The sequence below is a fragment of the Pezoporus occidentalis genome, unplaced genomic scaffold (genome assembly GCF_034315485.1).
Source record: "Pezoporus occidentalis ecotype Australia unplaced genomic scaffold, CSIRO_AGI_Poc_V1 ctg35, whole genome shotgun sequence".
NCBI lineage: Eukaryota > Metazoa > Chordata > Aves > Psittaciformes > Psittacidae > Pezoporus > Pezoporus occidentalis.
Genome location: NW_026915483.1, coordinates 8355964 through 8368128, shown reverse-complemented (window position 1 = coordinate 8368128; position 12165 = coordinate 8355964).

Genomic DNA, 12165 nt, shown 5'->3' with positions numbered 1-12165 from the left:
GAAAAGTAGATCTTACTGATCACAAGATCTAAAGAGCTGAAGAAAATTCATTCAATACACATTAGAAGCATTCATCATTTACCAAAGACATTTCACGCCACATAAGATAGAACCACAATTACTCCTTTGTTAGCCCCTCCTAAATGATTTTCTCACCATCTCAATAAAAGCTGTCATTTTTTCCTCTAAAAAGGAGGAAAAAAAGAGGCTAGTATATTAGTTTATTTTGATCTACTTGCAAACATAGAAAGCCAGTGAAACTAGAAACACAGTAAGAATTTATTACTTTAAAAAAAAACTATTTAAATGAGCATACTCATATGCATAGATACAGTATTTAAATTATTCTCCCCACCATCTGTAGCAATGACTTTATGATGGCTCATTTTGAACAGGTGTAGATTTATATGGACTTTCTGTTTAACATTTCAGACCTATTCTCTAAACAGAGTTTTGCTTTTCCTGTGACAGCAATACCACATTTTGCTCTTGGCATTTATCACTTTCCACATCCCTTGATGCAAAGCAGAAAGAAGTAGAAAGAATGATGGTGGGTTCACAGGCATTTGCTAATGTCAAAAAAGGCTTATCTTACTGTCACAGGGCCCTCCACCCCCAAATCTTGGAGATCACAGGGGATGTCAGATTGCTTTACATTGTACCACATAGAATGTCAAACCAGCCCACACTCAGAATAAAAGATTATGCCAGGCAAGAGTACCAGGAAGCTTCCCAGAAAGGATGCTCTGAAGAAACATGAGAAGATTCATGGGCTTGTATAAAGCATATGGGCATTTCAGGAAAGTTACAGTTCTCAATTTAGGCAATAACAAAGAGATGCCCTTCCACATGAAGAAAGCTTCCATTTGTTTTTAAGCAACTGAAAAATATTTCATTAGCTCAGAACACAGGAAATTTGCAGTAAGATATTTTATTCAAATTTCTTTATGCATGTACAAGCAAAAATATTTTGTCTTTTCTAGGAATCATTATACAAATATAAATCACTCCAGAAAAATTAATTCCATTCCTCCATAGTTTACAGATTATCCCATATTATTTCTTTTCAAAGTCCTTGAAAGTGCCATGTATTATTTAAACATGCATAATTCAACAATAGCTCTGATGTTTAACAGAATCTTTCATTCTTTACTCACAATTAGACTTTATACTTATTACTGTAGCCCACAATTATGAACATTTTGACTACATACCTGAAAGAACGCAGAAGGAATTTTTGTTTCCTGATGCAGACCCTGGAAAAATTCTGTAATTGCTTGTCATTCAAAGAAAATTAAAAATCATTTTGGGAAAAATGTGAATTGAACTGCAATTAACCTCAATAATTTTAACATTGCAAGGAGGGGCCCCGTGTGTATCAGGGACCATCACCAGAGAGATGAAGGCCAGCAACCACCTTGTGTATCATTAGTCTCACAGTGACTGAACAGAGCTTGAACTCTGCTCTTTGGGAGCAGGCAGCCTTGGGGTCTGTCAGTGGGTGTTTGACTTCACTGCAAGCCAGGGCATGCCATGAATTTTGTCTCACCTTGGGTTGGTTCCATGACTTCAGAAGTTAAATTTTACCCTCATATGGATCCCATATGACCGGTATCAAATCATGCTGCAACTTCCCCACATGCCTTGTTCTTTAGTTAGGTGTTTTGGTGGCTTTTTTCGGGGGGTAAGTGGGGACACAGGGCAGTGATTTTGGCATTTGGTTTTGTTTTGTTTGGGGTGGGGGGTGTTGCTTTAGGGGTTTTTTGTTAGTTTTGTTTTGTTTTTCGTTTTTTATTATTGCTACTATTACTGTTCTCTTCTTCACACTGTAGGAGCAGCACCTCAAGCACTGGTTGCTTGGTCCTCTCAGCATTACAGAAATGCTTGAACAAAGCTGCTCCTAACCCAGAGCTCCTACAGAAGCCTGAGTTATCAATAGATCATAGACAGCAGGTATGATTTTGGACTAAAAAAAACGACAGTGTTGAACAATGCTGACAAGGCACAAGGAACATAGATGCTGTATATAATGACACTATTACTATTTTACATAAAAACTGAAGACAGTACCTCTCTCATATTTTGATTCATCCTACATCTTTAAGATCTCCACAGTGAAGGGAAGATTATCCTGCTACGATAGCAGTGCAGAGGTCAAAGGGGATTAGACATCCAAAGTCAGCAAAGGATGAGTATGGTCTTTTTGAACTCTAACAAAAATCTCAGCATCTTCCTCAGCAGAGGGTACCATCATGTCTCAGTACCATCATCATGAAGGGCACCAATATGTCTCAGTAAGGAACCTTAAACATGTATGAAGACCTTTCTAGTAGAAAGTGGTGTGGGGAAAAGAAAGATACTTCAAAAGAATTTGTAGAAATGAAACAGACATGTCAAAGCAATGATGGTACCTTCATGCTCAGCTTCTTGGCTTGAGAGCCGCCTAAGGAAATCCACCGAACACCACAGCAACTCTCCAAAGGACAAACAGAGTGTTTGAGCCTGGCATATTTCTATTCAAAAGCCTTCCATAATACACAACTGCATTGTGTAGTCTCTTGAAAAGCTGCAGATTTCACTAAACTGACATTTTGGCTGCCTTTGGACTATATAGCAATGTAGCTATTATCTTGACTACCAATAGGGAACTTTCTAGTCCAATTCACTCTAGTTTATTGCTTAGGAAATGACCCATTCATGAACTCCCTGCTGTCATGAAGCATGCAGTTGGATTTGGTTAACACAGCCAAATGTGTAAACAGATAGCTGCAGACTTTCTGTGCAGAGAACATTGCTGAAACCTGACCCAAAACACTTCCTCTAAAACACAGGACTACTCAAACATGCACTTGGTACATTTCCTTAAATGAGCTTCATTCACTTCAAGCTTCCTTTCAGTCTCAGCAAGCCAATAGATGAGATTTCTCGCAGTAAAGTTATCTGCTTATAGATGCTCTAGCCACCAATAAAATAATGGATTAATATATGTGGTAGCCATTCATCCCATCACCTCCCAGCTGCTGAAATCCTTCTGGAAGCCCCAGAGGATCGAGTATCTTTCCCCTGATGTCACTGACACAAAAGTGTATGCAAAACAAAACTAATTCCTCCTGAAGCACAAAGCTTTTCAGGCATGTCAGGGAAACCTTCCTGTATTAATAAAAAAACCAACACTTCAAACCCCCACCTTTAATGCCTGTCTGCATTTCTTTTTTCTTTGAAGGTTAAATCCAGAAGAAACTACTTGCTTTTCTCATGGTATATCTGGCCCTGTAATCCATACCATATTTTCCTATCAGAGGTTACTCAGAAGTATTAAGAAAATATATTGATTTTCACATGGAAATATTTTTCTAATTGAAGCAGCCAATGTTTCAAAGTCATTTTAATACACATACAGAAAAACCAGAATGAATACCCGGTTTAAGGCACACAGATTACAGAAATGCATGACATAACATTGCCTTTGCAATCACAGCTCCACCATCCTGTTCATCATCTTTATTTACATGTCTTTAATTGCATCATCAGCATTTCCCCACGTGCTTTCTGCTTCCCTGAACACATAGGATGAATCCTTTTTACTTAATGAGCATGTATTTAATATTTCTGGTTTGCCTCATTTTTCACTGTGTGCCTGAGGCTTTATCTCTTGCTACTGTCCAAACAGTGTTCTGAATAAAGAATTTTTCATTTCCTTTGGCTTTTCTCTGCTGTTTGTCACTATCTGAATGCTTCACAACATTAATTAAACTGACAAGGTAAGGCAGCAGTATTATCTCCATTTTACACATGGGCTACTGAGGCACAAAGAAGTTAAAGTCAAAAGTAAAAGTAGCCATAAACTTCACAAAAAATATTGTAGTTGAAATACAAACAACAAAAAAGAGAGCATTGCCTTTAAGTGAAGGCATTTAATGAAGACCTGAACAAGAACCACAGGTTTTGGATGAATGAAGTTAGAGAGTTAAATCCCAGTCATTCCAATCTGACAACAGAACATGGCATTTCCATTTACCAAACATCTTTGAATGTTTCAGGAAGTTACGCCCTAAAAACTTTGAGAGTTATGAGTTTGTAAGTTTTGTTGGTTCACCTGCAGCTAAAGAAAGCCACTTACATTGCATGTTCTATGAAGGTCTTAACTGCACAAATCTATTAAAGGGATTTCAAGCAAACTAGCCGAAAAGCAGCACTGGAGGATATAAAGCAAAGGTTTCTAAACCCCAGTGTTGATAAAGGAGCCAGCTTCACTCTTTTAATTCAGATAACTAAAGAACTGATTTAGCGTATATGTTTCTGTATATGCCTCTGGAACTGTGCAAACAGCTCCGTTTCAGAGCACTGATGCTTTGCCAGGATTTCCACTCTTCCTTCACTCTGCTGTTCAGTTTTCCAATATTTTTTGTTGCCAGACTAAAAAGTCTGATATAACCTTCGCAGCCCTGGGGCAACTGAAAGGACAGCAGATTTATCATCTGACAGATCTGCGACACATCTCAATGTTATTGGCAAAATAAAACTAATTTTACATACAAATTGCAAATTCTTAGAAGCCTGCATCCTCTGCTGACATGGGCAAGAACCACTAAGAGAATTACCTGTAAAGCCTCAAAAAAACAAGCCAAATATGACTACTGGGGGCAAGAGGGAGGTTGTCTGCATTTTTTTTTTTAGCTATAAACAGCCATTAAGTATTATTACAAATTATCCACGTCCATTACCAAATATGATTCTGTTCTTTACGTGGTGTCTACTCACATAAAAATTCATTGAAAAAAATGCATCTAATCAAAGTCACACAAATGAGGGGCAAATGTAGGTGCCTGTGTTTATACAAGTAACAGAGATACCTCTGCTTGCTCCGATAGCTGCAAACTCCTCTTGCCAAGACAGAGCTACTTCACATTGTCCCAGTACACATCTGGGTCTAATCTTTTGAAAATACAGGGTCCCAAGGTAATTTATAGACTTGAAAAGCCAACATTTTCAAAATAAATGACAATATAACAGCAAAATCCTTAAAATACTTGCAGAAAGTGATGGTTTAAGGACTCAAATTGCCAAAGAAATGTCATAACAATTTGACTGAAAGCATTTTCACCTTGTTATCCATTTCCTTCTAATCAGTTCCAGCATCTGCTATTTCTTTCCCTCTCTACAAACTGCTATTAAAAAGTAGGAAGTTACTGATTACAAGAATGCACCTCAACTAAATCCCTTCACAACATGTCAAGTGCACAAATATTTCAACAGCTAATGGCAAATTCCACAGCACTACGTATATATTTATTCATTTCAATCATTCAGGCCAGGGAAGTATGAATAAGGGCACTGTCATTTAGGGCTGTAATTAATCACCCTGGACACTTCATTGTCAGTGAGCATAAATCAAGGAGCAAGTGTTTCTCTTAAGTGATATGTAACCAGCATAAACTAACACGGTGACAAAATCTAACACTTGTCATTAGCTGATATATATTTTATCTGTCTTTGACACCTAAGATGCAGGGCTGTTTCACACAAGTGCCCTCCACCTCTGAATTTATTTTCTGGATGTAGAGAACATACTTTATTAACAGTGTACAAACTCAAGGCTGAAGAAAGAAGTTGACAAACACCAAGACAAAGGCTTCTTAAGGAAAAATCTTATACATTAATGCAAGCCATAGCAAATACATGTTAAAAATAAGATGGTGTAAATGACCATTTGCAGGACACTGTAAAGCAATTCCTATACCGTAAAACAGTTGTAAACCAGTTCAGCTTCATGTATGCACTTGTTCAATATCCACTAGGTCATTGAGAGAAACATGCAAGTACAAACCAGACTTGAAGCACCCCTAAAAAAGGAAGAAAACATGAAGAACTAAAGCTCATTTTCAAAAAAGTTTTATGAATGCATAGAACATCCCCATGGTTTGGCTATTCCAAGTGCCAGTGTAACTGGACACATGAATCTGGAAGCATGGAAGTCAAAGTTCTTATGCTCTTTTTGTGTGTAACCAGGGTTTTGCAGCCCCTGCCATTCTTAAAGGTGTAAGTATTATCCTCCTTTCAAAATTAGGTTTCATGGAGACAGTTAACCCAAAGAAAACCAGTGGCATGGTTTAAACTACTGACTGCAGTCTACCACAGTAAAAACTAGAAGGATTTTTATTTAATCACACAATTCAATCAACAATACATGGAGCAGAAAAATGTATGTACAGCTGTATTACTGTCTGTACTGCAAGTGCTAAGGCAGAATTCTGCCCACAGGCAATAACTATAAACCCACATCTGAGATAATCCATTTATAAAACACTAAGCATACAACACAGACTTTCAATCTTTGATAGAAGCATTCTTCTCCAAAGCACAGATTTACACTCAAATTCATATTGCAGGAAATCAAATACTAAAAATAAGTATCAAGGTTTTCTTCTTCACTGAACTGTTTCTTAATTAGATTCAAGTGTTTTGTCTCACCATTACACACTGTTACTGCTTTCTGAAAATAACAAAATTTCTTTAATTATTCACAATATCCAACTACTGGGAAGTGCCTCAGATTGCTTTTGTTAAGAAAACAACAACATTTAGCTTCTGGGACACAGAAAATAAAAGGAAAGAAATTCCTACTCTATCAAATAGTTCTGATGAAAGCCAGCAAAAACATACACATCAGGCTCATGTCATAGAATGGTTAGAGTTGGAAGGGACCTTAAAAATCACCAGGTTCCAGCCCCCTGCCATGGGCATGAACACCATGGGAGTGTTCAGAGATGGAAGTGTCGCATCATCAATCACTCTCCTGAACTTCTCCCCACTCCAGAGAGAACAAAGCACTCGGGAACCTCCTCCATGGAAACATGGTGCTGGAGGCAGCAACCCACTTGCCTTTGGCTGGTCATATTTCTCTTAACATCAACCCTAATAATTTGACTCACAAACCCAGACTCTCTGGACTCCTTACAGAGGATAACTATAACATTTAAGAAACCTCTGGCCACCAAATGAAAAATGATTTTTCAGCAAGAAAGCAGTGCTTCGCAAAAGGGAATACCTTTATGCAACTAAAGAGTCTGAAGAACGTCAATAACTCAGATAAACCTCACAGCTGGAAAGAGCAGTGGGCAAAGTGTGCAATGCTGACAGGGAGGGCCCTGACCACAACTTCCTCAGGGAGAAGCAGCTGAGATGCTACACATAGTGCCTTTACAAGGTAAGTCCCTACAGACAGAAAACACACCCAGAGCACTAATGACCTTGAAGAACCACTGCATGGTCCAACCCATGGCTTCAAAGTGTTTTACCCAGGATGTGTAGAGAACAGGTATCTGTTTTATTCTTTCCTTTCATGGCTGCTAGACAAAGGATGGGTATTGCAATGGGCTGTTACATACACACACCAAACAAATAAATATTTAAAGCAGTACAGCAAACTGTTCAGTGGTTCCCTAGAAATATTTTGGTTTGTTCTGGCAAAAGACAAAGTTAAAGTGACTAACTTCTTCACAGATAATGTAGAAAAAGAATTAACCAATAAGGTTTCACACAGGAGCCATACAAGGTCCCTGGTGGCTGCACTCAAAAGTTGCTCATGTTAAAAAAGCACTTTATACCACAACCCAAACTCCTCCATTACTGTCCCAAGTACCACAAAATAAAAGGAATAAAAGTCTGTTTGCACTCACCAAGCTCAGCAGCAGCTCCAAGCCATTTCAAAACCAGATGTGTTAAGATCTCCCAGATTGATCAGGATAATTTTTAATTCAGAAAAAATCTATTTCTGCACCTGGGTTTTATATCCTATTATGCTTCTAAAAGAACTTAAGACCACTTAGTTTCAGCCAACTTATTCCGCCAAGTGCGTGCTGCTGCACTGCGGATAACATTACACAGAGAAATTTGACTCATCACACCTTGTTAAAGTTACATGTGCTGCTAGTTTGTGAAATGCTTGGCCTGACCCATCAAATCAACTGAATTATTTCATGCCCTTTCTTCTTTTTAGCATGATAACTAATTCCAAGTCACTCAATGCACTTCATTAAAACCAAAGTTGGTATGAAGAACAATAGCTGTTAGAGCTTATATTGGATCAAACATCAACTCCTCAACGAAACAGCCAAATGACAGCAAAAGTCAGAATGTCATTTATTACTGAATTATCACCTCGTTCATATCAATTGATTTTTAAGATATTTTCCACATCATTCCCTGGTTTTACATTTGATCTAAACTTCCTCTCTCAGCAGCCCAATGCAATGGCAGGGAGACTCCAGCAGACACTCCACTGAACATAGGACATGCTCAGGAGAAAAGCTAGCTGGGAAAGGGACATCCCATCTCTCCCTGCAGAGCATATGGAGAAGCCTTATGTCCGGGAACATCAGCTACAAACGTTCAAATTTAGCACATCTAAAAGCAACCATAAATCTCACAACCACATTTCCTCCTTCATCCACTGGTCCAGGTTCACCCGTTTTAGTCCAAAAGCACAAAGTTATCTTCCTAAAACTTCTAATTCTCCAGAAAGAAAAAGAGCAGTAAAATAACGATGACAGATTTCAAGACAACTCAACAAGCTACTAAATGCCGTTCTAAATTAAGTGAAGGTGAAAGGAATGAAAAGACATTGACTTTTCTTACCACAAGCAAAACCTTTCCCCTTAACAAAAAAGACAATGGCTGGGTGAAGGATTTATTTTTTCCCTTGTATTCACTAGTAAAGCTTTAGTTTGGGTGACATCTGTGTTTTCAGCACAGATTCCTACCCAACAGATTTTTACCAAATTATTAAAACCTTGTTAAGTAAATAACATCAAGAAAGTAGAAAAGTTTATGACCTCTTTTACTTCTTCTTCACTGAAGAATGAGCTACAACCACACAACTGCTAGCAAAGCATTTAAACCTTAAAATGTAACAGAGAAAGGAAGATTCAAAGTGTAGCTAAGTTTAACACTGTCATTCATTTTAGGTGAGATAAAATTCATCTCTGGCACTTGGGGAACCGGCAGGTGCAATCCAAGCCCTCAGCAATTACCTTTGAAATTTGTGGTCCTTGGTGACAGAGAAACTGCAAACTGTCCAGAAAGGAAGATGGCAGCAGGAGGCAGGAAACTATATGTTAGTCAGCTCTACCTCCAGCCCTGGAAACACCTGGGAGCAATCAGCTAGTGAGCAAAAACAAAGCGATGTGTAACAGCTGGCACAGTTTTGTCAAGAGCAAATTACATCAAGCCCATCTAGCTTCCTTCTGCAGCAAGGTAATAGGATGAGTCAATAAAGCAGTTTTAGGTACAAGAAAGATTTTGACCCTGATCCTCATGATGCTGTCACAAGCCACAAGTAGAAACCCCTCTCTTTAGGATGCTGAACTGCTTGTGTAACCCACTGGGAAACCCAAGGAGCAATTATGGATGTTCACTGTCAAGGGGAGCCCACAGGGATTTGCCCAGCATCCAGTACAACTCAAAATCTTCACTAATGATTTGGGTGATGGACTAGAGAGTATGCTGACTAAATCTCTCAATGCCAGCAAGCTCAGAGTAACAACAAAAGCATAGGAAAACAAGAGCAGAATTTGAAATGACCTTATCAAACCTTGCAAAACAACTGGGGCGGGGGGGAGGGACGACCCAGCACCCAAAAGAACACAATTCAAGCAAAACAAGTGCAAAAGTGCAAAATTTGGGGCTCGCAGGTACAGTGCCTCCATGCTTTCCAGAGCAACCCCAAGGAGCTGATCACACATCTGCTGACTTCGGCAGCCTTGAGGTTGTCACTAGCAGGGCTCATCTTTCCAGGTGGGCTTGTTTCCCACGTGATATATCAGAAGCCATGCAGGAGCCTGAAGCAGTCAGAATTTTCCCGGTTTTCACCTCTATCGCTAAAGCTGTTGCTTCAAATAACTTTACTTCACAGGAAATAAGCTGTGCAGCCACTGTCATTAACGTTAATGCAATCTTGATTACCAAGCCCTGTCCTGTGGGATGCCTGCTGTTTCTCACATTTTTGTCTCATAATGTCATCGCAGGAAAAGTTTGCCTTAATAAATGCTTTCTGTGACAGCTAGGAATAAGAAATCGTACATCTCTTCTCCCTCAGCCTCACACATGTGCTGATTATAACCTAATGAAGTTTATAAAAATCAAGCAATGTGGTTAGAAATACCAACTAGGAAAACTCTCTGGAGTAATGATAAATCATGGCTCTAATGTCCTCATTTGTCTGCAAAAAAGAAATTATTCCATTAGTCGGGTAGTTCAATCCTGAGCAGTCAAAGCATCAGTAACAAAATCTGAAACTTTTAGAGGCAATAAAATTCTCTGCTTCTTAACAATTACACTGTTAAAACTGAGCTTAACTTTAGGAGAGAAACAACAACAAAAAATGATGTTCTGTATTTTTCCACAAATATTTGCCAAATCGCTTCTCCAACCTTTAATCCCTATGTCACAAAGCTAAGAAATAGAATATTTAATTAAAGCCGTATTAGGAAGGGAAGACCTGCTTTCAAATTAAAACTGGTTTATGCACCAGTAACTAGTATACATATCCTGAAGTGGATATACAGCTGGCTCATGGTTTGCTTGAACAACTTATGCTGGTGATACGATGCTTTTCAATTTCAGGTGGAATCAGAATAGAAAGAGATAAGCATGAAGAAAAGCCATCATTGCATCAATCCTTGCTGGAGCACAGGGAGCACTAACATGTTCTCAGCCACTGTCCCTCATCATGCTTTCTCTGTGAAACTTGTGCACACATCACGCAGATAAAAATAGCCACAGTATATATATCACCAGGAGCCTCTGCCAGAAAATGCTACTCCATAGCAGAGCTGAAAAACGGAAATCTGAGAAACACTGCAAAGTGTTGCCGAGAATCAGTGGAAATGAAGGAAGGTTTGCAAAGGACAGACGGTGATTTCTAAAGTGCTAGTGAGGGAGATGATAGGAGACACGTACTAATTGAATATTTTAACTGAAAAATATGAGAATAAATAATAAAACAGTGATAGAGACATGTTCACAGTCAGGGAGGTGATAATAACTTTCTCACTTAAAATGTTTAAAATCAAATTAGAGAGCATAATCGCAAATGTATTTAACATTAGGAATAGAAAAAACATGGATTATTGAGGATAGCATAGCTAACTATGTGTTTGTATGATATGTGATTTTATAATATTAGGTTTATAAAATATTTCAGTTAGGAACATATGTATTGCATCAGATGATTGCTAATTTCTAACACCAATGACAGCCAAAAGAGTATATTCAGAAGGGAATACAAAACAAAACAAACTTTTTTTTTTTAAATAAAAAAAAGCAAACATAGCTTGTGGTGGTACCAGTTTGATCTTTTTTATTAAGCCAAAAAGGAATCCCAGGAGTAAGCAGTATCTTAGGGAAATGGAACACTCCCTTCTCTCTGCCATTTCTCTTGCTTGGGAGCCAGGACCTGCACCCAGCATCCTTCTCTGCGGTAGAGGGTGCCTGATGCACAGGGTGATGGAGTTTTCTCAAGTCCCTCCTTCCTCCAGTGGTTCCTGTTTTGCCAGACAACATGTACACATGTGCTTCTGGCATTTGTCTGAGGAAGAAAAAGGGCAAGAACATGCCCCATCCCCCTCCTAGACCATGAAAGAGAAAATTACACCAACCTAAAGTTAAACCATGACAATGGGAGAGCCAGATCCACCTTTTGCTGAAGACACCTACCAGTGCAGACCAGAATGTCAGAGGCAATAAGAGGGCTGGCTGCCGCAAAAGGTAGTTCAGCTGACGCAAATAAAAGTTCCAAGCACTAAAATCTTTAAGGAACACTGAAATACCACTTATGTTTTTCCTCCTCTAGGTATGACAAAGACATCCCATGAATATGGTGGGATTTGCTTCCCACTTTGGAGTTATATCAGCTTGGAGAACTTTCATTCACATTTACTCAGACAACTTCACATCACAAAGATCTTGGTTGCTTTCTTCAGTGCTTTTTCTGAAATCATCTCCTGCTGTACTCATCACAACCAATTGTATGTCATTTCCCCATGAGTAATACAAGCAATTCGCTTCAGCCAGGCTTCCAAATTATGTAGGAATCATGTTTATAATAAGCTCCTATTATTTGCATGCTTTTATTAGCACAAGAATATCACCAATGAAGAACACAGT